At 43.5% G+C, this 26,101-nt stretch overlaps 1 long non-coding RNA gene across 1 annotated transcript; it reads left to right on the top strand.

Annotated features, from left to right (window-relative positions):
- Positions 1-935: 935 nt before the first annotated feature.
- Positions 936-4,510, top strand: LOC116660148. The gene is made up of 3 exons (XR_004315516.1): positions 936-985; positions 2,774-2,969; positions 4,390-4,510. It is a non-coding gene; the product is annotated as an uncharacterized LOC116660148 (long non-coding RNA).
- Positions 4,511-26,101: the final 21,591 nt, after the last annotated feature.

Genomic DNA, 26,101 nt, shown 5'->3' with positions numbered 1-26,101 from the left:
ATTTTTGCAACCTTATAAAAGTAACTAAATATTGACATGGAACACTCTTAAGCCAACCATATGATTCTTGCTTTCTGCTAAGCTCAACTGGCTTTGTTCCTGGCGTATAGGACACGTCCTGGAGGCCATCTTGGAAACAAAAGGGCGATGCGGGTGGAGGAGGTGGTATCCAGGCAACGGGAGGCGCGCTCCGCGCAGCCGCAGTCCGCCGTGCCCGGCAGGCAGTGTGGGCGGAGCTGGCAGAGCGGTGGAAAATTACTGGCGCTCCTCTTAAAGGAACCTGGGCAGTTCCTATCCTAAGCACCGGCTCCAGTCGCACTTGTAAGCTAAAATTTCCTAGAGGAAGTAAAATTCAGTTAGCAATTTCAGAGGCAGGACTAGTCTATAAACAGGCAAATAATGTCGGAATGAATACCCTTCCTCCTAATCAAGTTAAGAACAGAAAACCGAAAATCTGAAATATCGACTCTGGGGCAGGAAGAGATACTGAACACACAGGAACTGGACGCAAGGAATAACTTCACGAATAAAGTCACATTGACTGTGCAACAGGTTTAAAAATGATTGGGCTCTGAAGCAAAGAAAACTCATTTTTGACAGACGGGTTGACAAATTATACTGAAAATGACAAAAACCAGGATAAACGTGTGTAAAACAGGGTGGGTTTAGCATGCATCAGAAAATTTATCCTCTATAGATAAGTTTTTACAAAAGAAAAAATAATCAATGAGATTTTCCCCCCTTCTTCTTAGTCATCAAAGAACTTTTCTCCAAGTTAGAAGCTTTTATGATTTACAAGTTAGCGGTAGTTTATTGCTGTCTTACTTTTCTGAAAGAACAGATAAATAACAATTCTCCTGGGTTTTATAACGTAAACATCAAAGATACATTCTTTCTGGCTCTGAGATTTCCCCTTACCAAGCTATGTTTACTAGAAGCCATCCTGGAAACAACGGGATGAGAAAGAAATACTGGTCTTCCCAAGGTAAAGCTCTTAACACATTAAATCTCTTCAGTTCGTTTCAAAAGATGAAAAAATTGCCCTTCGCTCTGTTCCTCCTCTGACGGTTTGTTCGGAGGTAGTTGTCTTCCCTGTAATAAACCGCTATCAGGCATCCCCATCACCCCCTGTTCTGATTGCGGACATTATTGTGGGAGTCAGAATGGATTGTCACCAGTCGTGGAGGTGATGTTCCAGGCTTACCCTGGTCCTGGGAAATTGATTTTCCACACTCGACTGAGCCATTTCCCCCGATGCTTCTCGGCCATATTAAAGACACATTTTCACCCCACTCTCCTTTTAAAACGTCCCGTTTTATCCCTAATGTAAACTCTCATTCTGATCGCCACTTCTTAGCAATTTTTGAGGGACGTTTCCTATTTCTCAGAACGCAAAGCTGTGACATTTAAGTACTGAGCAACTGTTCTGCATGAGTTTAGACACCTAGGACAGTGCTTAGCCTGTAATTTTCAACTTTGGATGTTAAGGAAGGGAGACACGTCTCATTATCTTACTTTACACAATGGGAAAATGAATTGCATGTAACAAAAAGGTGTGTGGTGTACAGCTGTCATCCACTTTGAAGCTTCAGGGGAATGTGATTTAATGTAAAGGGACTTGTGCCTTGGAAACAAAAATATGTGCAGCTGCACTTGGTGCCTGAATTTTTCTTCCCCCCCACAAGAGCGTTTATCAGTGCCAAGAAACTGAAATTGGAAAATGCCCCATATTGGATTAAGATGATGTTTCTAACTTTTAAAATAGTCTTGTTGTGAAATAATGCTTAATGGCTCCTGAAATGGCCAGTTGCAGGTGCCAGCGCTGCGTAGGGAGGCTACCACCTTCCCTCTGCAGGGAAGCGGCATTTTACAGCCCAAACAGCTCTGCGGGGTTTCTAATGGCCAAGAGTCCCTGTAGCGATAATCTCCTGTTACTTTAAATTTACTGCAGAATAAAAATGGAAAAAAGTATAGCGACTTCAGATGTAGATCTGGATTTTCCTTCTCAGATCCAATTCTACTGTTAAGTGGCTGAGGCTAAATTTGTATAAATTAGAATCTAACTCTGATAGTTAAAATATAATGAAAGAGTTTTAGCAGAAGGCAAGTGTTTAAACATGTGTAAGAAACTTTAGAAGCAGAGTTAGTAGATTTTGGTTGCTTATTTATTTAATAAAGATGGTAAGATTGCATGGTTCATGGCATTTTCTAAGGGGAATTACTGCGTTTGAATGCAGCAAGGCAGGGTTTGGGAATTCGGCCTTTGAGGTAGGGCTGCCAGATAAAATACAGGAGGGCATCCAGTCAAACTTGAATTTCTGATGAACAATTAATAATCTTTTTAATATAAGTAATATTGGGGACATAATTAAAATATTATTTGTTGTTTATCAGAAATTTAAATTTAACTGGGCAGCTTGTATATTTATCTGTTAAATCTAGCAATCCTATTTAAGGGCATTAAAGAGGGCAGATGTAATTAGACTTCTCCACCTGCATTAGAGTGCTATACGCCACCAAAGGGTTCCACTTCAAGATGCCAGGCTGAGATGTGACTACAACACACAGCATACAAGTATATTTTCCCAAATAAGTCACAGAGGTCCATCATTCACAGCTCTTCAAATTATCATTAGCATTTACTATTGCCTTGTTCATTCATCCAACAAACAATATTGATTAAGTGCCTGCCGTGTGCCAGGCATAAATTCTGGGAGGAGTAAGATAAACAAGGTAAAAATCCCTGTCTTTGAAAAGTCCTTATTTTTGGCAGGTGGACTACCATGTAAAATAACTGCAGTGAATACCAGTGATCACAAGTCTGAGCAGAGACCCATGGCAACATCAAGTTTATCTGACTGAGGCAGGAGGAAAACAGGAAGGCTTCAAAGAGGAAGTGATTTTAAATGAAGGAAACTGAGCTGGTGAAGTAGGACAGAACATCAGTGGAGCAAATTGCATGTTTAAAGGTAAAGAGTATGAAGACATTATCGCTATTTAAAAAAAAAACAACGAAAAACAGAACAGGGCAAACCAACAACAACTACAAAAAACAGTGAAAAGTCAGGTGTAGCAGAAGCTACAAGAGGGTTTGCTAGGAATGTCTGATAATAAAGGGTGGGCCAGATTTTAAAGGTGAGGCTGGACAGAGCTCAAATTCCCCTCGGGCAATCAGAATAGGATTAGGGCAGTGGTGGGAGAGATGGTTATAGAAGACCTTTCAACTCATTCTTCAGAAAAATAAAAGTGTGTGTGTATCATCTTGTCCCGGATCCTTGGAACATAAAAATGAATACAATATCCACCCTTTTAGATGCTCTGGGTTTTACAGGGAAACCAGTCATGTGGACAGTTACATATAATGGGATTTAAGTTATATTTAAAACACAGGGCAACTCAGGGAGTAGGAAGGAGGTAGAAACTGGGAAGGAATAAATGCTTAGGCCTAGAGAGCCCTGACCTTGTTGGAATGTGCCCACAACTTGCCAACAGAGCAGCCAAGACTCTGGGCCTAGAGTCTAGGACAGAAGACAGCTTCAATTCCCTCTGATTTCTGGCAGGACTGAGTTAAGGGGCAAATTTACAAGGACTTTTTCTTTCCTTTTTGAGAGTGGAATCTTGAGGTTTTCAAAGGCTCTGGAAATAAAAAATATTTTCTCTTCACTATCCGCCCCCCACCCCCACCCCCCGTCTTCATTTATAGCAGTAGATTTTTAAACTTCAGCTCCTAGGAAACAGTTTCCAAGAGTTATAGCTTCCAAAAGCTATTCAAAGTCAATGCCCCTTAAAAGAACTCAAATGAAAAATATTCATCCATTTACTGCCTTGGGTATCAGCTATGAAATCTAAATGGTAAAACAAACAAATCTAGAGCTGTTTGGAAAGGATCACAGTGAATGAATCTCTGATAATAGACTTTAATCTCAGATGCACAGTGCTGATGTAGCTAAAAAAATTTTCGCGTTATTTATTGCTGTGCATCTGTAGAATCAGACGACTTAGTAACTGGCCTCAAACGCTATATTTCCAGAGATAAGCCTCTGCACTGTCGCTAAAAGGAAGACTGTTAGAGAATAAGAATGATTGCCATATATGGTAGCTCTTAACCCCCCAAATCCTTTTGAATAAATATTCTTAAATGATGTTCTCCATCTTAGTGAAATATATGTTATTTCGATATAGTAATTAGAAGGACTTCATTTAAAGAGAATCTAGGGTTGCTAAAAGTATAGGTGGTGATCAGAACTGATGTTGCCCCAGGAAAGAAGGTCACATTCGCTGAAGTGGTTTTAAGATGATCATGTAATGGCTGCTGATTGATACTTTCCCATTATTCATGTATTTGTTTTATTCAACTTTACCTCTCTGTGTTTTCTAAATCATTTCTAGAGAGCAAAGGAACAATTGTGGCAAACAGAGTTTAATTCTGGAAGAACAGACTACGGAACAGTTTCCTGGTAAGGAGTATGCAAGCATTGCACTAATATAGAGGAGAAACCTTAGAATTAATTGGTCACCTTGTTTTGAACACAGCAGTCTTTCCTGGCCCTGTGGATAAAGCTTTGGCAGCATGTCCACAATAAAACAATTGAAAATAGCTAGTAAAATGATGGTAAATGATGTTTAGAGGACTTTACCCTAAAAAACAACAACTCCCATGCCCAAAGTTCATTTATATTAGATAATTTTTGAGAACTACAAAGGTTTTATACTTGCTGCACAATGGAAAGAAAACTCTGGTAATGAGTTTCTTTTGTATCTCATCTACACATAGAAATGAAATTGTTAAAAGGAAAAAAGTTTTCAGGATTGTTCATAGGTTGACAGTGAAAGGATTCCTTTAAAATATTTAACTGGAAGTTAAACATACATGCCTGGTAGTTATCAGACACAAGGCCATATCAAAAATAATATACAAAGAATATATGACATAGTAAGTAAATTTAGAGGTGTGAAGGTAGTCAAAGTAGAAGAGGTGGGAGCTGACCTCAGTTGGAGTGCTGATGCACAGTAATCTGAGCTCCAGATGGAACACCATGAACTCAACAGTCTGCGGAGTCACATATGTATCAATGAACCTTAAGAAGTTCACATACATTGTAAACGATATTTTACAGAAATAGGTAAAAAGCTTTTTGTACAGAAGTATTCATGCCAACATTATTTATAAGAGCAAAAAATGGCAAACAGATTTTGTGTCCAATAGTAAGAGAATGGCCAGAGGTCAGACATTAGATTCATTTGACAGAATATGACACAGGCTCTAAAAATCATGGGGATTCTCACTGGACCTTAGTGAATGTACATTATACGTGGCTAAATGCAAAATGTAGGTTACAAAACTAGGTATCGTGTTATTTTTAAGACAACTACAGACAATTTGTTTAATAGTGGTTATTCCATGGTAGTGGCATTCTGAGTAATTATTTTCCTTGTATTCTTCTATATATTTATTTTGTGTTGAGCAGAATTTCAGTAACATGAACTGAAACACTACATTTTTTTAAAAGTCAAGTGAAGAAGTGAAGAAGAATTGTACAAATATAATCTCCCCAAACTTCAAACTATGCCTACAAAGAAAAGTATCTCTGAATTACTGGAGTAGTGGTTCTTTTAATTTTCTTTTTACTACTTTTCCATCTTTAAAAAATACCAAATTTGCTATAATAAGATATAAAAATTTAAAATACACTTTCTCCTTTTAATAGGAAATTAGTGCTAATGAAATTCTGAAGGCAAACAACTTAAGGCTTGAGGATGCTAATTCTCGTGCTTCTGTATGTCATGAGGATTTGCAGAAAAAGTTGCCCAAGTATCTATCTGAATCGTATGTACAAAAGGAGACAGAGAAGTGGGTAATTACTGCAGAGTATAAGGACACGATGAGGCAGGCTCCTTTTGAGAAAATGCTACGAAGGAAGTTGCATTCTTTTCCCAGGCTCAGGGGAGGGAAGATTCTAATCCTTCAGGAAAAAGGATTCTTTGGAAACTTCGTCCAGCCCTTTTTTGCCAAACGATGGACAAGTCTGAAGTGAAACCTCTGAAGGCAAGTATGTAAAAAGGAGTGGCTGCAGGGAAATTTTCTCAAATCTTTGGGTAAAAAAAAAAAATTGGCATTTATGCCTTAAAACGAAAACCTTGAGCATTTCCCCCTCCTCTTCCCCTCCTGATCGCATCATACTGTTTCTAGTCTGTCACTTAACAGCAACGCAGTTTTGATCACAGCATAAACGTTAAAATCCCTACCAGCTTGAGGAAACTACAAGGGCTCCTTTGTAAAGAAAGTAATGACCTTCTTGAGCTTTGTCACCGTGGCGGGGCCCTTGTTACATTCAGATATTTTTATTAAACCTCCCAAGCCTTTGGGAGGCAAGTTTTATTATTAAAAACAAAACAGTCGCATCATTTTCAGACTTGCCAAGTCTCACAAATTAACGAGAACAGGAGAATCTGAATCCTAACTCTAAGTCGACAAATTTATTTAAAAAACCAAGGACAAACCTTTATTCTAAATATACCACAAGCCAAATGGCCGTGTTAACTATTTTTACCCACACTGGTTCTCCTGCCTCTCAAACTAATGTAAAATAAAACGGGATGCGGAATGAATTCCAGCGGAGGCAACTGGCCAGGCAGAGACTGAAGGGCTCGGTCTTCCAGCTCCAGATCCAAGGACGTGAAGGGAAAGCTGCGGACCTTTACTGAAAGACCACGAACACTAGATGATTTTGCTTTCTTATTTCCTGCAACTTTATAATCTGCAACAGCCAGACATCTACGTTTCTCTTACAAGTCCAAGGTGGCTGATATAAAGTAACAGAACTGGAAGGGGAAGGATAAATGGGAAATTCGGGATTAACAGTTACATACACATACTATTTATAAAATAGATGAACAACAAAGACCTACTGTATAGCATAGGGAACTATATTCAATCTCTTGTAATAACATATAATGGAAAATAATATGAAAAAGAATATATATATATATGTATATATATATATATAACTGAATCACATTGCTACACATCTGAAACAGTGTAAATCAACTATACTTCAAAAAACAACAACAACAAGACAAAACAGAACTTTGAACTCTGCTTGCCATACATTCAAGATCCCAGAGCAGCTCCTGTGTACAAGTCAAACAACAACATCTGGATGGGGTGGGAAACTATTTAAAGCCCAGATTATTGAAGGTTTGTTTTTTTAACCCCTCCACTAGAAGTGAGGCAGTTCTAACCCTTTGAACAAAGGCAGGAAACGGTAACCCAAACTGCTGTAAAGAGGAGAAAAATGCCTTTCGACCCAACTAGGACTCCCTGGCTCGATGTGCAGGAAGAAAATGCCCTGAGAAAGGCGTTTCTGCCGTCCCTGTTGGCAGATGGCAGCAAACGCAGGAACAAAAGAAAACAGGCCCGGAATGGGACACAGGCCTGACGCTTCACAGGAACGTGCTGCGGTGGCCGGGGGTGGGGGTGGGGGTGGGGGTGGGGGGCAGCGCCCCGGCCTGCGCCCCACGCCCAAGTCTGGCTGGGCGGCCTCCAGCGCTGGACAAAAGGGGCTGCCCACCACTCAGCCCGGACTCCCTGCGCCGCGAACGCCGCCCTTTAAGGGACCAGCGGCCCCAGGGGCTTGCACTGGACCCCGCCCGCCACGGCCACCGCCATCTTGTTGTTTGCTCCAGGCCCTCCTGGCAGGCCACGTGGCACATCACTGCGGAAGCCAAGGCACCGCCCCAACTTCCGGCCAGACCGGTTCCAGCCGGCCGCGGCCCGCAGACGCGCGGCTGCCCCCTGGCGGCCAGGCCCGGAGCTCCGGCCGCGCCCCGCCCGGCCCTCCGCCATTCCCTGCTCCGCCCGCCGCACGTCCGCGCCCCGCCGCCCGTCCCCGGACCCCAGCGCAGGGGCGGGGCGCCCGGTGCACCTTGCCCTGGGCGCGGACGTTTCCAGTGGGGTTCAACGAGGGTCACGGGCATCTTTATCCGTATGTTAAACAGCCAGCCCCGTACAGCTGCATCAAGGGGCCCTTGGCATGCGTTGCTGGGTGTTTCAGGACTGTCAGGCAGGAGCCCCCGACCTCGCTTTTCAGATGTGGTTTCTGCCTTCCGCCCGCAAACCGAATCCTGTCCACAAGCATGTGCACGGCCCAGCCGGTTTCCCGTGGGGGTTGGGGAACAACGTACAAGATAGGGTCTCGGCCCAGGGTGCCCATTCCCGTTTGCGGTGTGGCCTCCGCCTTCCCAGCTGCCCCGAGGCCCTGTCACGCATCAGTTCTTGCGCTTTGGCCATGACAAGGCCCGTGCATGTTCTGTATCAGATTTAACCTGCGCAGCTTTGACATCAGAGTTGTTTCGTTTATTAAAATAAAAACAAGCCCAGAGAGGGTGATTTGCTCCAGGGGCAGAACTTGCACTGGAATCTGGGGCATTTAAGTTCCCACTAGGCCTCGAGGTTGTCAGATGACCCTCTGTGACCAGCAGCAGCGTCTGCAACAACAGGGAGCTCCTTGGAAATGCGGATACTGCGGCCTACAGCAGACCGGCTAGGTTGAAGACTGAATGGGAGAGGGACAATCTGTGATTAACAAGCACTTGAGAGACTGTGAGGCTCCCTGAAGGTAAACACCCCTGACCTCACAGCCCTTTTAAGGGGAAGGAAAGAGAAACTCTTTTTGAGTTCAAACTCCAAGCCAGGCCCTAGGGTTAGGCGTTTTCGTAGTTCTGTGATGTAATCCTCCCCACTCCCTTTTACAAGGAAAGGAAACTGTACCTCAAACTTTCCGTGAGTATAAAATGTTAACATTTGTAATAAAATGGTCCAAGCTTATACGTGCTATTTGCTTGTACCTTATATGCAGAAAATTTCCGTAGAAGGAGAGCAAGAAATTGTTAATGTTGTTTTACCTCCAAGGAAAGGTGGCAGGTTGTTAGGACTGAGTTGGGAAGATTTTTCTTTAAGTCTTTGTAACTTGAATTTCAACCACATTGTCGATGAAAAATTAATACTCGATCTAAGAAAGAAGTGGAAAATTTTATTCATGCCAACCTGAGGATTATAACCTGGGAGACACTTTAAAGAAGTTTGAGGACTGTTCCATCTGGTACAGGTCAAAGCACAGTTATATTAGTTTCTGAGGCAAAAGGGCCATTCATCAAATGACATTTTATTGACAGTTTGCAGAATTCAGATCTACCCGTACAGAGTGGGTCATGGGTCATGGGTCATGGGTCTTCATGGAGCTTTGAAAGATTAGGAAGGATGGTTATCTCCTAAGGAGTTGTGACCCTTCATGAGATTAAGAAGGAATGTTCTCTCCTAAGGAGGTCTGGTTAATGCAGATGGACAACGCAGACTAAAGGGGAAGGAGGCCCGCATGGGCAGAGAAAAAAAAATCTGCTTAAATATTCCTGTCTTGCCATAAGATGAATTTTATTTCATCAATATGAATCTGTACCTTATTCCAAATAAAATTAAACAGGCAAAAATTGCACTTGGAACAGTATTAGAGCTAAAACTAGAATTTGAATTGAGGTTTGACTGGCTGCAGATTCCATGTGTTCTGTTGACCACACATGACAGACTTATAAACATAAAATGCTCTATAAATTTGAAGTACTGCTGTGTTATTAATAATGAAATACTTATTAGTTAGAAATTTGTTTCTGTTTTAAACCTTTGAACAATGACCAGGTCTAATTCTGGCCTCTGCATGACACATTGTGTGGTGCATGAAATTATTATTTTCATCACTAATAACAGCTATAAAATAGCCATAAAACCGACTGTAAATGTAATGCCTAGCCTCTGAGGAATATTGATATGTCATTGATTGGTAATTGCAAAGAGATCTGAGCTTTTTCAGTGGAGATGAAAAGTGCTGTCATTCCTAAGACACTGTGAGGAATTTTATTGTTGTATTTACATTTTAGGTTCAACTGACAATTACAATTGTAACTATAATTACATTTACATACAATTACAGTTTAATTTTTTAAATTTTTATGTAAATCTAGATCAAAAATATATGAAAGCATCACAGGTTGGGAGACTGATCATTTATCCCGCCGCTCTTTATGGGATATTGCAAAAAACTCAGGGCTGTGTGGCTTTGGGCATGTTACTTAAGCTTTCAGTGCTTTACTTTGCTCATTGGTTCAGAGAGCTGAAAGTTACTTGTGTTGTAGGCTTGTTGTGAGGATAAATTGAGTCAAACTATGTATTACACTTGGAACAGTGCACAGAGTCAGTGTTCGATAAATCATAACTTGGAAAAGAAAACCAAACCAAAGAGATGTAGAAGTAAAGCTTGATGATAGCTCAGAGGAGAAGGATCTCAATATTTGTTCTGTGCCTGGAACTTCAGTGTTGGAAGGGATTGTAAAGATGTGTGACTATTTAGACACTTGCTCCTAGCAGTAATATTTGGTCCCTGAAATTAAGAAATCGAGTGGTCCTTTAGTGGTCCTCTACAGGTTATGTTGTCAGCCCCCGGGCCTGCGCATTTTCCCTGAGAGGAGGCTGAAGCTTCCCCTGGACCTTGGCTGGGAGCTGCATTGACACGCTAGAGCTGGCAGGTGGGAATGATGGCACAGCTCCTCTCAGCTGCACTTCCAGTGACGTCTTGTTGGCAGCTTGAAATTGGTCACAGTGGGATTATTTATACCCCAGGGTTAGGGAAACACACACATTCAGGCCTTTTACCCTGGAGGACTGGTTGTCCAGTGTGTATCAGCACACCACAGCCTGTCACCCCACAGCAGAAGCCCCCTGCTGGGAGAAGCCCAGAGAAGGCACCTAGCTCCTCTCGGGTCACCCAGTGTTAAGTGTGCTTGGACCCAGGAGTCCCTTAGCCTTGCGGCCAATGTGTCAACGGCCTTAGTCTCTCAGTCAAACCAAACCATAAATAAAGGGTAGGTCATGAGTTTTTCCTGGGTGAATCAGCCCGATGTTGCATAAGTATTTCTGGGGACAAGGGGGAAACTGGGCAGCCATCTAACCCTTCTGAAGAAACTTGTTTCACAAACAAAAGGGAGCAGAATGGGGGAGGGGCACACTTGTGACTGATGGGAGGTTACAAGTGTGGCCTGTTGTATTTCTGGAGTCAGGAACTCCAAAAAGTGTGTGTATGTAGACCTCTTTGGGAATGGCGTATTACAGGGGGCTCTCTGTCTGGAAGGCTTCATCTAAAGTCAGTCAGTGAAGGAGGTAGCTGAGGGGACGGGGAGATTTTCTACAGTAGAGGAATCCATTTGTTCATTCATTCATTCAGCCGACCTATAATAAGTGCCCTCTCAGTGGTTTTCATAGCTACTCTAGAATCACATGGGAAGCTTACAAATCTGCCTCAGTTTAATTTGATGCTGTTCAGGTGTTTGGTGGGCTGAGTGATGGCCCTCCACAAAGACATCCTAGCTTCTGGGACCTGTGACAAAAAAAAGAAAAGGACTGTGCAGTGTGATTAAGGATCTTGAGATGGGAAGGTGATTTTGGATGATCCGGGTGAGCCCTAATTGTCATCACATGTGTCTTCATAAGAGGGAGACAGAGGACATTCTGACCGCACAGAAGAGGAGTGTGTGATGACAGAGGCAGAGATTAGAGTGATGTGTATCCAAGCTAGGGAACGCCAAGGAGTGCTTGCAATCCCAGACACAAAAAGAAAGGCGTGGAACAGATTTTCCTTTAGAGCCTTCAGAAGGAACATGGCCCTGCCAGCACCTTGATTTTGGACATCTAGCCTCTAGAACTACGAGAGAACACATTTCTGTTGCTTTAAGCTGCTTAGTTTGTGGTCAGTTGTCACCGCAGCCCTAGGAAACTGACACAGAGGAGGATAAGACTTGTTTCAAAGCAGCGTTTTACATCTGATTTAGCCAAGATCCATATTAGAGATGAATGTAGCTACTGATAAAGGTCACAGAGGGCGATTCCTTGACTCAGTCACTGCTGCTATGTGCAGATCAGGACCCCATCCCCCATAGGTCTGGGGCCCAGGAATCTATGTTTTGTGGGGTTTTTAAAAGTTTATTTTTAATTTCTTATTGAAGTGTAGTTGATTTACAATGTTAGTTTCAGATGTACTGCGAAGCAATGCAGTTACACATTCATATATATATTTTTCAGATTATTTCCCAATATAGCTTATTACAAGATACTGAAAATAGTTCCCTGTGCTATACAGTAGGTCCTTGTTTATTTTATAGATAGTAGTGCATATTTGTTAATCCCAAATTCCTAATGTATCTCTCTCCTCCCTTCCCCTTTGGTAACCATAGTTTGTTTTCTATGTCCATAAGTCTATTTCTGGTTTTAAATAAAATTTGTATTTTTTTTTAGATTCCACATGTAAGTGATACCATATGATATTTGTCTTTGTTCGACTTACATCACTTAGTATGATAATCTCTAGGTCCAGCCATGTTGCTGCAAATGGCATTATTTCATTCTTTTTTATGGATGAGTAATATTCCATTGTATAAATATACCACAACTTCCTTATCCATTTATCTGTTGATGGACATTTAGGTTGCTTCCATATCTTAGGAATCTATATTTTGAAACAAAAAGGAAACAAACCTTCATGTGATTCTGATACATGGCTATTTGCAAGTCCATTCATCTGCTAGGTACCAGGTATTGTGATAGACATTAGAGATGCAAAGAAGAATAGACACATTTCTGGTCCTCAGGCCTACGTTCTAGCAGGGAAAAGATGCAGGAATAAGATAATTTCAATAGAGCCTGGTAAATATTAAATAATAATAAATATTTGTTGAGCTGTTTCTTCGTGTTAAGTGCCATCTCTATCTGTCATCTCTCCTGATACACCAAACAGTTCTAGGAGAAATGTTTAATATCCTCGTAGAAAAGAGAGTCTTAGAAAGCTAAGCACCTTGTTCATTTTCACCCAGCTGGTGAGTAGAGAAGAAGGATTGCTAGGGAAAAATGCTGGGAGGGGCACTCCAGGTGTGAGCTCCTGTGTGACCAAGGGCAAAAGCACGCCTGTGGGAGAGAGCCAGGTCCAGGTGGGAACTGCCTGTAGTTCACTGTGGCTGAACCACAGGGTGATGGAGGAGTGGGGCGAGAAATGAGGCAGGAAAGAGAAGTGGGGGCCTGCGCCTCCAATCCGTGGCAGGGACAGTTCTTAACTGACCTGCCAGGGCCCCACTGAGCAGCCTGGAAGGAGCCTGGGAACCTCAGAGCTTGGCCAGAGCAGTGTGGGGTGAATGTGCAATTAAGTGGGACCTCTGTCTCCCTACACAGATCTCCCTGGCATTCTTGTGGCTTTCTATGGCTTAGGGTTGGTATGCCTACAGGAAGGGAAGTCCTTTCAGCTGTCACGCCCTTAAATCCAAGAATTGTGCAAAGCTTCCAGTTAGGCACCAACAATTTTCAGCTGTTTCAAGAGGAAAAAAAAACCCCAACAAATTATGTCTTGTAGCATATCTGAGAAGAAAACCCCGCCCTGTAGGGCAACCTTTGCGCCCCCCAGGGCAGATGGGCAAAGAAAGTAAGTGTGACAGGATTAAGGACAAGACTCCACTAAACAAACAGAACTATGTGCAGGTGCTTTGCATATCTTTTATTCCACAGGGCAACCCTGTTTTTTAAAAAAAAGAAATGAAAAAAATTTAAATACACAGAAAAATAGAGTATAATGGAACGAACCCCCATGCACCCATCATCAACTTTAATAATTCTCAACTAATGGCCAATCTCTACTCACACCCACTCTCCCCACCAGTTATTTTTATACCCTGCCAATGCTTTTTGATTTAGAAAATTTCAAGACGACTGAAAAATCCTAAGAGTAGTATGATCAATGTCCCTATCACCTAGATTCACCAATTGTTTTTTTTCCCAAATTTATTGACATATAACTGACACCTAACAGTGTATAAGTTCAAAGTGTCCAAGGTGTTGATTTGATGGTCAAGGTGATTATGCTTTAACTGTCTGAAATGGGACTGGACAAGGGAAATGTCTCTCGGATGTTAAGAACTCTACTTCTGAGCCCCTGGCCTCCTTCCAGGTCAGATTCCTCTCCTCCCGCAGCATCTGAGCTGAAAGTTGTCTGTGTGGTAAGGTGTCCGGCTGTAGCACTCGGGTTTCTGGCCCCGGCTATTTCAACAGCCCCTGTAAGCACTGGGGACCCTGGAAGGGAGCCATCTCCTATCTCTGAGAGTGAGTTTGGGAGAAATGAGAGCTTCTGGGAAGGGAAGGGAACTGAGTCACAGGCTTCTTATAATCCTATTATCTCCCAGTCTTTGCTCTTTTTTATGCTTTGATTCTCTAGAAACCTTCCCTTCCCTACCCCAGTCTCTGTCCAGATTAGATTTCTAATGCCACCTTTAGCATATCTTTCTTCCCATGGTCAGTTGCTGGATTCCAGGGCCCGAGCTGCTGGCCTTCATTCAGGTGGTTTGCTGCTTTTCCGGTCTTGATGCCCTGGTGGTCTCATCCCTGCCCAGCTGACTCACATGATTCTATCTTTGAACTCTAGACTCAAAGGATCCTTTGCCTTCTGGAATTTCTACTTGGATATCTCAAAAACTTCAAAGTCAGCATGTCTAAAAGTGAACTCATGACTTTCTTTCTCTGTTACCCAACCACCATTTGAGACTCCTTCCCCCTTCAGTTTCTCTTCCATCTGCTGGCCTGTCTGAGCCGGACAATGGGGAGCCATCTCTGGCACCCCCCTTTCCTACACACCCCCTAGTCACTGAGTTCTGGTGCTTCCCCATCTCTCAGTCCTTCCCTTCCTCTCCACACCCTACCTTGATCCAAGACGAGTCCTTCCTCTCTGGCCTCCACCGATGGTACTCTAACTGGTCTCCCAGCAACCACTCGTTCTCTCCTCCAGCCAAATCCCCAGGCCGACTCCTCACCCTGTCAAATGCAAATCCAATCCAGGCACCCAGCTTGCTCCACTCTGCGGCTTTAAAACTCTTCCACGGGCTCCTGCTGCTCTTTGAATCTAGACACAAGTCCCCCTAAAGAGAGAGGCTTACGAGGCCCCGCGTGGCCTGCCTCCTGCTCGTGCCTCCGGGGTGGGCAGCTCCCATCCTGTTCCCCTACTCTCTGGGCTCCAGCCACGCGGCCTTGCTGTCATCCCGGTCACCAGGAGCCCCTGACAGGCCCTTCCCTCTGCCCGAGCACTGCCTTCCCACACCTCACCTGCCAACCCTGTTCTACCTCGGGTCTCGGCTCCTCCATCTTTTCCTCATCCCTTTCTCAGAGACCCTTTCCCCTTCCCCAGCAGGCCTTGTGCATGGTCACAGCACTTACTAAGGTGTGCTATTTTATTGGTGTGATTCTCTGTTCATTTCCTCACCTAGACCATAAGGCCCAAAGACAGGGACTGGGTCTCCCTTCACTGATCCTTGTATCCACCTGTGGTGCCAACTACACAGCAGGCATTGAATAAATATTTGTTGAAGGAATGAGCTAGTAAATACTGAGTAACAGAAACAGGGTAGAGTTCTAAGGACCCACTTTAATAACCAATTACTTAGCGCTGTTACTGCCATCTAGTGGTGACTGATGTTATTACGCCGTTGGGCCCATTCTCCAACGACTGCCCTTTACAGAGATCTGCTGCTGTTCTCCTGGCCCAGAAGGGAATCAATACATAAATAATAGATTCTTGTTGAGTGTTTGCCTTGTTTCAGGTATTTGGAGTACGCACGCACCAACACTGCCTACGTGATACCTGAGCAGAGGGCATGTAAGCTGCCTTCCCAAGGTCAAGAGCTAAGGAGGAGACTTGTAATTCAACACCAGGAGACAGCCTGTGTTTCTCCCTGTGCCCTGCTGCTTCTGTGCGTCTGCCATTTATTATATGGCATGTATCATAGGAAAACTGGAATTGTAGTGGTTCCAGATGGCCTGGACAAAACTATCTTTATGGCAGAAAATATATTCTGTAGCTAGAGAGGCTAGTATGGGACTCCTGGAATTTCAATAACACGTCCGAATTCACCGCGGGATGCTCCCTGGGGATGCTACCCTGGAGGACTGGTGAATGCTATCATTTAAAGGCCCCAGGACAATTTGGTATGTGGTATTTCTGGATGGTTCACAGGTCTTTCTTGGCGTTCCTCTCCTAGGCTTTTTGACTTTGTGGCCTAGAAAGCCCTGGCCTTCAAGTCTCTATAAAGTTTCAGATCATTTATGGAGGAAATTTTTTTGCAGTCTTCATAAAGTGCATTTGAGATCTATGGTAAACATTAATTACATTCCTGACCAGCCACCTTGAATGTTTTTTGAAACAAGGTACAACATATTCTACAAAATAGTTGTTCTTCACTCTATGTTCATGACAAGTTTATGCATGTAATTTTTTTAATTTGCATTCTTTTTTATTGAAGTATAGTCAGTTTACAATGTTGTGTCAATTTCTGGTGTACAGCATAATGTTTCAGTCATACATGAACATACGTATATTCTTTATCATATTCTTTTTCATTATAGGTTACTACAGATATTGGATATAGTTCCCTGTGCTATACAGTATAAACTTGTGGTTTATCTATTTTATATATAGTAGTTGGTACCTGCAAATCTTGAACTCCCAATTTATCCCTTCCCACCCCTTTAACCCCTGATAACCATAAATTTGTTCTCTATGTCTGTGAGTCTGTTTCTGTTTTGTAAATAAGTTCATTCCACATATAAGCGATATATAGTATTTTTCTTTCTCTTGCTGGCTTACTTCACTCAGAATGATGATCTCTAGGTCCATCCATGTTGCTGCAAATGGCATTATTTCATTCTTTTTTTATGAGTGACTGAGATATCTTCTTTATCTAATCATCTGTTGATGGACATTTAGGTTGTTTCCATGTCTTGGCTATTGTAAATATATGCACATAAATTTTGGGGGGGGGGAGGTAAATTTGATACTATCTTTGATCTATTGAGTTAACTGTCTACCTACTGAGTAAATGAAAAGGAGCCAGAGTGTTAACTTTAATCAGCAAGTTGGGTACAGGAGTGAGAAGCAGGCTGTTTAAAAGACACGTGTGGTGAATTATGTTGTAGGAAAATGGTTGAAACTTGACCTTGCATCAGAATCACCCGTGCTTGTGTCAGAATCACCCGTGCCTGTGAAAGCATCGCTGGCTGGGGCCCCATCCCCACTGTGGCCGATACAGGAGGGCCTAAGAATCTGCATTTCGAACCAGCTCCCAGGCGAAGCTGATGTGGCCGGTCCAGAGACCACACTTTGCAAACTGCTAGCGCAGTGGATTGTACCCTAGTTTACTACAGTCTTTTCCCTGCTTTCTGCCCTTTTCTGGGCAGGTCAAGATTCCCCAAGCTTCGCTGCTACTCTCCCCGCTTTGGAGGAGAGCAGGACAGAGAGTTCCTTTTCAGCTTTTGTCTTGATGGCTCATGTCTTGTCCAGCTGGTCTGGCAGTGGTCAGTGAACCCCGGCTCCACAGACGCTCTGGAGGACTTCATTAATAGATGTCTCCTGTGGCCAGGGGAGGGGTTTCGGGCTGGTGGCCACTGTAGGTCTTACAGGGTTGGCTCACGTGGCCTTTTTGGAAATGTCTGTGCCTTGCCTGTGTAGATGTGTGCATTTGAGACCCTTGGTGGAGGCTGTGGTCATTTCTTGCAAGGGTTGTGTGCCCAGCTCCTCCTGGTCAGGCCTCCTGCCTGCCTCCCAACCCCACTCCAGCCTCCACACAGAAACCAGAGCCCCCCTAACACACAGGTTGATGTGCTGCATGAAGCTTTCAGAGTATTTATTTATTCTTACAGAATAAAACCTCCTCTTTTGCAAGGTACCTGATTTCTTTATGTCTGCCCCCTGCTTACCTCTTCATTGTCTTCTCTCGATGCGGCTTTTTGATGTTTCACATCCTGGACTTTCTGCCTAGAATGCCCTTGTGTCATTTCTTTGCCTGTTTAATTCCTCTTTGTCTTTCTTAGCCCAAGGATAAGTCCTTAACATGACTCCCTGTGTGATTCTGGCACACGCAGGTTTATGGAATGGACAATGCATGCATGAATATATGAATAAATAAGTATGCAGAAAATGGATTGTTTAGAATTGCAGTAAGATACACACAAAATTTATCATCTTAACTATTTTTTAGTGTACAGTTCAGTGACATTAAGTACATTCACATTGTCGTACAACCATTGCCACCATCCATCTCCAGGACGTTTTTCATCTTGCAAAACAAACCCATTAAAACACTAATTCCCCATTCCCCGCACCCAGCCCCTCGCAGCCACCGTTCTACTTTGTCTCTAGAATTTGACTACTCTAACTGCTTCACAGGAGTGGAATCACACAGTGTGTGCCCTTCTGTGACAGGCTTGTTTCACTTAGCGTAATGTCCTCAAAGTTCATCCCCGCTGTTGTGTGTGTTGGAATTTCCTTCCTTTTTCAGGTTGAATAATAGTCCATTGTATGTATGTAACCACATTCTATTTATCCTTTCATGTGGAGAATGGATTTTTGTACGAGGATGTAATTGGCGACTTTGTTTGAAATAGCCAAAAAAAATGTCACCTGCCATATCAGTAAGCAAAGGATGTTGTGGCCATTAAGCCATCAGCCACTGCAGCCAACCTGGTAGTGCACCCCGAGGGGACTCAGGATGGAGAAGGACAGGACGCTGGCCCTAGATAGTTAAGGTGCAGATCAAGGAGTCATTTCATCAAGCCCAGACTCTTGCCTCTTCCCATACAGAGAACAGCACTAAATTCATTGAGATTCTTCTTTAGTTAGCAGGAATCTTTGATGTTTGACTACCTGTTTTTTTGGAGGCTTTTGTTTTGTTTTATTTTTGTTTTTAGAAAAACTCTTGTATATCTTGGCTTCTCTCTTATCTCTTTGGAACAGTCCCTCAGAGCTACTTGAGAAGCTGTATCCCACACTTCAGTCTTCGGTAAATCCACTGAATAAAACATAATTCTCAGCTTGTAGGTTGTGCAACATTTTTTTTGGTAGCTAGCATAATGTAATCATTCAAATCAGGGGTCAAGGGTCTGTATGAGTCTCTGGGAGCTTGTCACTGACAAGCTGATCTTTGGCTGCGAGGGCTGTGCCGCTCCCACTCCCTTTGGCTGATAGACGCAGAAACACTTGTTCTTTTCACGAAGACACGTGAACTTTATGAAACTCAGTGTCACTTTCCAAACACAAAGAACATTTTCATCCCTGGCCCCTGAGCTGAGGGAGCGAAAGTGGAAGGAGCTTTGAGATGTGGTTCTGAGTCCTGGGGGAGGCACTTTCGAGGGGAGACACTCTGGGCAGCAGAAACTTGAGATTTCTCCAGTGTAAAGTGGGGCTAAGTATCTAGGGCCATGGGTTTTACAAAGTTCTGAAAAATCGGAAATTTTGTTCTCTATACTGGGTCTGCTCCAACTCCCTGCAGTGGGTGTGGAGGGGCAGAGGGTGGAGAAGGGACTGCCCATCTTGGGTTGGTGCATGGTAGGTCTCTGGCCATCCGGCAGCTTTTGATGGCGGCAGTGCAAGTGACACCTCATCCCTGACTTCAAAAGATTTGCCAGCCTTGATGGAAGGGTATGTAAACCTGACTCACTTCTCAGCCTCTCTTAACAGTTCAGTTGAAATTGCAGCTAATTTAAGCTCATTCATAATCGTCATTGATGTAAATAACGGCAAATGTGGAGGAGCCCAGCACAAGGCCTGATGATTACCTCACAGTGAAAACCCAGCCGCAGGAACATCACTGTTGCCATGACAACCCCGAGAGAGAGCCTGGTTGCCCACGGTTACCTCTGTTACGAGATGTCAGTGGCGCCCGAGTCTGAGCTTTGAATGAGCCTCAGGAGCACAATGGGGGAAAGGCAGTGGGAGCCGTGGGAGCGGCTTCGAGTGAAAGGGCCTCCTTGTGCCCACGGGTGTCTTTAACATCCCTTTTGTTTTTTCACCCTGATGGGTTCATGAAGAGTCTGTCTCATTACAGGACCCTTGAGTTGTCATATTGGAGCCAGAGACTCTGAAAACGACCCCTTCGTTGAAAGGCCTTTCTTTTTTCTTTGAAAAATTCTTTGTTAAATTTTAAAAATAAGTAATACAAATGCATGGTTCAGGCCTCACGAGATGCAAAAAATATGCCACAAAGCTCTCCTTCCTATCCTTGCCCTCCGGTTACCCTCTTCCTAGCTTGCCCCAAAGGTATTTTTTATGTCTCTGTAAGTCAGTACAAGAAATACACCTTTCCTTTTCTTTTTACAAAAAAGAACAGGTAACACACACACAGGAATAACAGATCACACACAGTGTTCGGCACCTTGCTTTCTTCCTTCACGTATCTTGAAGTTGTCTCATAATCAATCCGTAAAGTGCTTTCTCAGTCTCTTTAAAGTGCCAAGGATTCCATTATCTGGATGTGCCAAATGTATTCAGCCAGCTTCTCACGAAGGGCATTAAGGTTGTTTTCAGGACTTTGCTGTCACAAAGAAGGTCACGAGATGAGCCTTGCATTCATGCCATTTAGCATGTGTGCCTTACGTGTAGAGTGATTTCTGGATGCGGCATTGCTGAGTACGTGCGCTTGTCATTTTAAAGTGCCATCCACACGCACTGATCGGCGTCCCCCCTCCACCCCCGCCACAGCGATTTGCGTGAGGCCATTTTTGCAGCCTCACAGCGTGCTGTGTCAAATTTTGGGGTTTTTGCCAGTCTGGTCAGTGAGAAGTGGTATCTCTGTAGGGTTAAATTCTGCCTTTTTCCTGTAGGTATTTAATTTTAGTGAGCCAGCTATTCATTTGCTTTCCCTATTTTTTCTCTTGGGTCGTTGGCCTTTTTCTTAAGGGGAGCTCAGAATATATTAGGGAGATTAGCCCTTTATGATATGAGTTTCAAATTTTTTCCCCAACTTGTCATTTGTCTTCGACCTTGACCGTTCAGGATGATGGATCAGAGAACAGGCTCGGGAGCCAGACTGTTGAGGTTCACGGTTCAGCTCTGACAGAACTCTGGCCGCGGGACTTTGGAAATTTGCTTCTCTGGGCTTCACTTCCCTCATCTATAAAATGGGAATTATAGTACCCACCTCCTATGGCTTTTTTTGAGGATTAAATGCTTAAGTATATTTAAAGTGTTCCTAACAGTGCCCTCTACAGAGCAGAGTAAATTCTATGTTTGGGACCTATTATTATTTAAATTATTTTGCATGGTTCCTGGGTTTTGTGTCATAGTTAGAAAGGCTTTAAGAATCTTTCCCTCTGGCCTGCTTTGCACCTTCCACTGTGCTTTTCACATACTTTTATCCGGGAAGCAGCCTAGCCGTGTGGTTAGGAGAGCTGGTATTTTCAGTCAGACAAACTCGAGTTTCAGTGGCAGCTCTAGTGCTTACTAGCTAAGTGACCTTGACCAAGTCACATGATGTCCCTAAAGGAGGATTACAGTGACACCTAGTGATGAGAAGGAGGGCAGTGATCCTCAGAGCCTCACAGAAGGGGCTCAGTGAATACTAGCTGAGCAAGAAACAAAGAAACCAGCTCAAAGCCCTTCAGAGATTGCTTAGTTTAGATCAGCCCTGGCCGTTTACAGAGGAGAAGATGGAGGCAGAGTGATTTGCCCAAGGGCAGAGTCAGAATGGAACCTGGAGATTTTTTTATTTTTTAAAAAAAGCCCCCAAATTTCTCCATCCTTTTTGTAGACTGATGCTTTTTGAGGAGTGGGATTGCTAGATCATGTGTCAACTCTATTTTCAGTTTTTTAAGGAATCTTTATACTGTTTTCCAGTAGCAGCTGTGCCAGAGTACATTTCCACTAACAGTGTGGGAAGGGAACCGAGAGCTTTTGACTTCAATCCAAAAGGCAGCACCTGGGTGGAGGAGGGATGCCATGTTGATGCCATCCTCGATGCCATGTTGGCCCCAGGCTAGGAAGGGCAGTGTTCAGTGTCCTTCAAAGCAGCCATCTCTAGCAGTCACTGCACATCAAAGTCTTCTACTCCAGCTTCTGAAGTGTCATTTATTATTTTTGTTCATAGTGGACCCATTGAAAAAGGGGGAAAAACCCCAACACAATTGTGTGGACTTAAATTGAATCAAATTGAATTTCTTTGGGCCTTGGTTCTTCCATCTCTAACATGGGAGCGATCATTCATTTGTTCACTTGTTCATTGAACAAATGTTTATAGAACCTCTGCAGGCAGACATGGAGGCAGAGACTGGGGTCATGCAGCCCCAATCAAGAAATGCCAGGGGTTGCTGGGTCCTCTCTTACAGCCTCCACAGGGAACCCATCCTGCCAACACCTTGATTTCAGATTCTAGCCTCCAGGAGTGTGAAAACATACATTCCTTTTGGTTGAAGCCACCTGGTTTGTGGCAATTTGTAACTGGCGGCCCCAGGAAAATAATGCAACCCCATGTCTCTCCCTTTACCCCCAGGTACACACAATGACTTCTTTTAACCTTTTTTCATCAAACTTTCCAGTGATGAGCATGTATGACACAATGAGAGAAAACAAACTTTATTAGGAACGTTGGTGAGGATGCGAAGAGCAAGACGGCTGGGGTCTGGCCAGGGTAGGGGCACGTGACCCTGTGTGGAGGACTGAGACACATGTGGCTAGCTCTCAGGACTGAAGGCTGAAACCACCTGTGTCAACACGATGACTGTGTATTCCAGAAAGTTCTTGCCCAGGAAGATAAAACTGTAAACCATTAAATATTTCATTGTTTGCTTTGGAAATTCCTGAAAACCAGTTTATTCAAACAAGGGATTGTACATTTGGGCACACAGCCCCATTCTCAGAACAACTGACTGCTCACCTGGGCAAAAAGTGCACTAGCCAAACAACTGTTCCTTATTAATAAAGACTCATTCTAGGGCTCTTGCCTTGCTGTGGTCACCAGTCTTAAACTGTAACCTCATGAACTCTGCTGTCTTAAACCAGTTGGGCTCAGACACCAAAATCCACTAGGTATCTGCCCTGGTCTCTCCCTTCTGAGACCCTCATAGGCTTGGTCTGGGTGGAGCTGCTGTCTCTGACTGCAGTTAGGTAAAAAGCCTGGTTCTGCATAATACACAGGCTATTCTGGTGCTTCTCAGGAAGTTGGCAGTCAACAGCCGGGGGAAAAAAAAGTAGAGCTCAGCCTTCCCTCCTTTATCCTGGAGGTGATGCTATGGTTATCCCCGTTTTACAGAAGGGGACATTGAAGATGAGGGGAAGAACGAGGGAGAGGAAGGATGGAAAGAAAGGAATTGCGGGTATGGGCAGAGGGGAATCAGGTAAGACAACCGAGAGGAAGCAGCTGAGAGGAGGGATGGCCCCGAGAAGCCAGCGGATCCTGCCCTCAGTCTGGGCTTCCTTTGCAGGATCTCCATCTCAGAGAGGGATGCTGACTTTGGATCTGGGCTGGCTCCTGGCTTGCAGGGTGTTTCTTGCCTCTGTCCTTCAGAATCCTCAACCACTGGACACCCTGGTTAATCTAGCTCCCAATGCCCCGTTAGAATTTCCAGGGAAAACCTGGGTTTGGGGTGAAGACTTACTATAATTTTTTTTGGAGGGGCGCAGTGGGTAGCAGGGGAAGAGAGGCTAGTTCTAATCTATTAAATTGATTAGTTCAACATATTTGCCTCCCTGGGTTTCAGTAAGCCTGGAGAATTCCACCCCTTAATGAGGAATTTTGCCAGCTATGAATTGATATGCAAATCTATGCAAATAACATGCAACTCCTCCTGGGCCTCTGGAGATAGTTTTTTGTTTTCAATAGGATTACTCTGCTGGGCCAATTCAATTGGGTAGAAAAAGCCCTTTGCAAATGGGATTTTCACATTAATAAAAGCTGCCGTGGATTGAGTATCTGGCACTTGATGTTTCTATTTGTAAGCCTCCAGCACAGAACTGGGCAACCTCCAGACAGCACCTGGGAGTTGGAACCCGGCTCTGCCTACCAGGCCAAGGGATATGAAAGCTCTGATGTAAACAACGCTCTGCCTCTACCATTAGGCTGAGACATTTCACCTGAAAAGCCAAGTTCAAATGTTAAAATATCAGGGCCAGTTTCTTAATTTCAACTGTAGGAAACTTAGAGTAGATGATAAGAGTTTTTAAAAAACATTTTCTTTTTCTGATGGCAAAATAATAACTATTGACAGGCAGATAAAAATGGAAGTCAAGTGTGCACATTCTGGGGTTGGGGGCCTGGGTTTGAGCTCAGGTCCACCACTTCCCAACAATGAGAAAGGGGCCAAGTGACTTGTAACCTCTTCCTGTGTCTCAGTTTCCCCGTCTGTAGTCAGGAGATAACTCTCAGGGTTGACGTGAGGAGTTGAGTCCATTCACGTAAAGACCTCGATGTCTGCTGCTTTGATATTCACGCTGTCCCGCCGATAGCCAGTGAGGATCCTTTTAAATTGGTTTTCATGTCTCTTCGAAATGACCCCATTGTTCTTAGATAGCTTCCCTGCATTCTGCACAGCCATCCTAGACATTTCCTTCCTCAGTCCTGAAGCCAGGCTTTGTTGCATGGTCTCTGGTCACCTTTGTGGGCAGAGCTTGGTGGAGGCCACAGTCTGATTGGTACAGGGCTCTGTATTACTGTTCAGACTCTTTCATTGTTTCCAGACCTTTTCAGTGGCAAAATGAAAAATAAATAACACATCTCTACTGATACTTACTCAGATTTGTCATTCCAAGGCTTTTGCATAACTTCTTAGACTTTATCCTTGAATCTGTTTTCCCTTATAATGAAAATTTTGGTTTCTGATCTCATTAATATAATTATAAAATGTATAAGCCTATAGCTACACTGATCAAGGGAAAAAGAGATAGGGCTCAGATTACTAGAATCAGGAATGAAAGAGGACACATTACCACTGGTCTTACAGAAATAAAAAGTGAATCTATAAGGGAGGCCTACGAGCAATTGCATGCCAACAAATTAGATAACTTAGATGAAATGGGCAAATTCCTAGAAAGACACACACTACTAAAATTGACTCAAGAAGAAAGAGAAGGGGGGTGGGAAGGGACTGGGATTTCAAAATGTAGAATAGATAAACAAGACTGTATTGTGTAGCACAGGGAAATATATACAAGATCTTGTGATGGCTCACAGCGAAAGAGAATGTGACAATGAATGTAGGTATGTTCATGTATAACTGAAAAATTGTGCTCTACACTGGAATTTGACACAACATTGTAAAATGACAATAACTCAATAAAAAAAAAGTTTAAAATAAAAGAAGAGAAAATCTGAATAGATCTGTAACAAGTGAAGGGATTGACTTAATAATCAGGAAGCTTCCTACAAAGAGAAGCCTAGGTCTAGACAGCTTCACAGGTGAACTCTACCAGATGTTTAAGGAAGTGTAAACACCAATCATTCAGAGACTCTTCCAAAAAACAGAAGAGGGAAAAACATTCTCATCCTTTTCATGATTCTAAAACCGGACAAAGATATCAGAAGAAAAAACTATAGACCAACATTCCTTAAGAACATAGATTCAGGGAGAGGGTGCAGCTCAGTGGTAGGGTGCCTGCCTGCCTAGCATGCGCAAGGTCCTGGTTCAATCCCCAGCACCTCCAATTAAATAAATAAATAAACCTAATGAAAAGAAATAGATGCAAAAATCCTCAACACAATACTAGCAGCCTGAACCTAGCAACATACGAAAAGGATTATATACCACAACCAAGAGGGTTTTATCCCAGGGGTGCAAGTGTGGGTCTGTACACAAACGTCAATCAGTGCAGTACTGTATGTTAGTAGAATAAAAGGTAAAAGGCATCTGATCATCTCAACACGTGAAGAATGACACACCAGGCAGCAGAATGAGAGCTTCTGTACGTGAATGGGGCTCATCACTGGGCCGACATACACAACCAAGTCTCTTATTCTTTCCTGGCATTTTGTTCCACCTCCTTAGAGCAGCACTCCCTGGTATTTTGCCTGGGGGTGAGTTTACAGCCACTTGCCTGCAATGAGAAGGTGTCGGGGTGGAAAAAACTGGTGTCTTCAAGGTCCGCCTCTCTGGTTTTACTGTCTGGCTCTTCTTTCTCTTCTTTGAAGACACCTCTGGAAATGCTAAAGATGATGGCTTCTCCCATTTTATTTTTTGACAACTTTTTTGTCTACTTTAGGTCTTCCAGAA

Source organism: Camelus ferus, chromosome 27, assembly GCF_009834535.1.
Source record: "Camelus ferus isolate YT-003-E chromosome 27, BCGSAC_Cfer_1.0, whole genome shotgun sequence".
NCBI classification, from domain to species: Eukaryota; Metazoa; Chordata; class Mammalia; order Artiodactyla; family Camelidae; genus Camelus; species Camelus ferus.
This window is presented reverse-complemented; position numbering and strand designations above follow the sequence as displayed.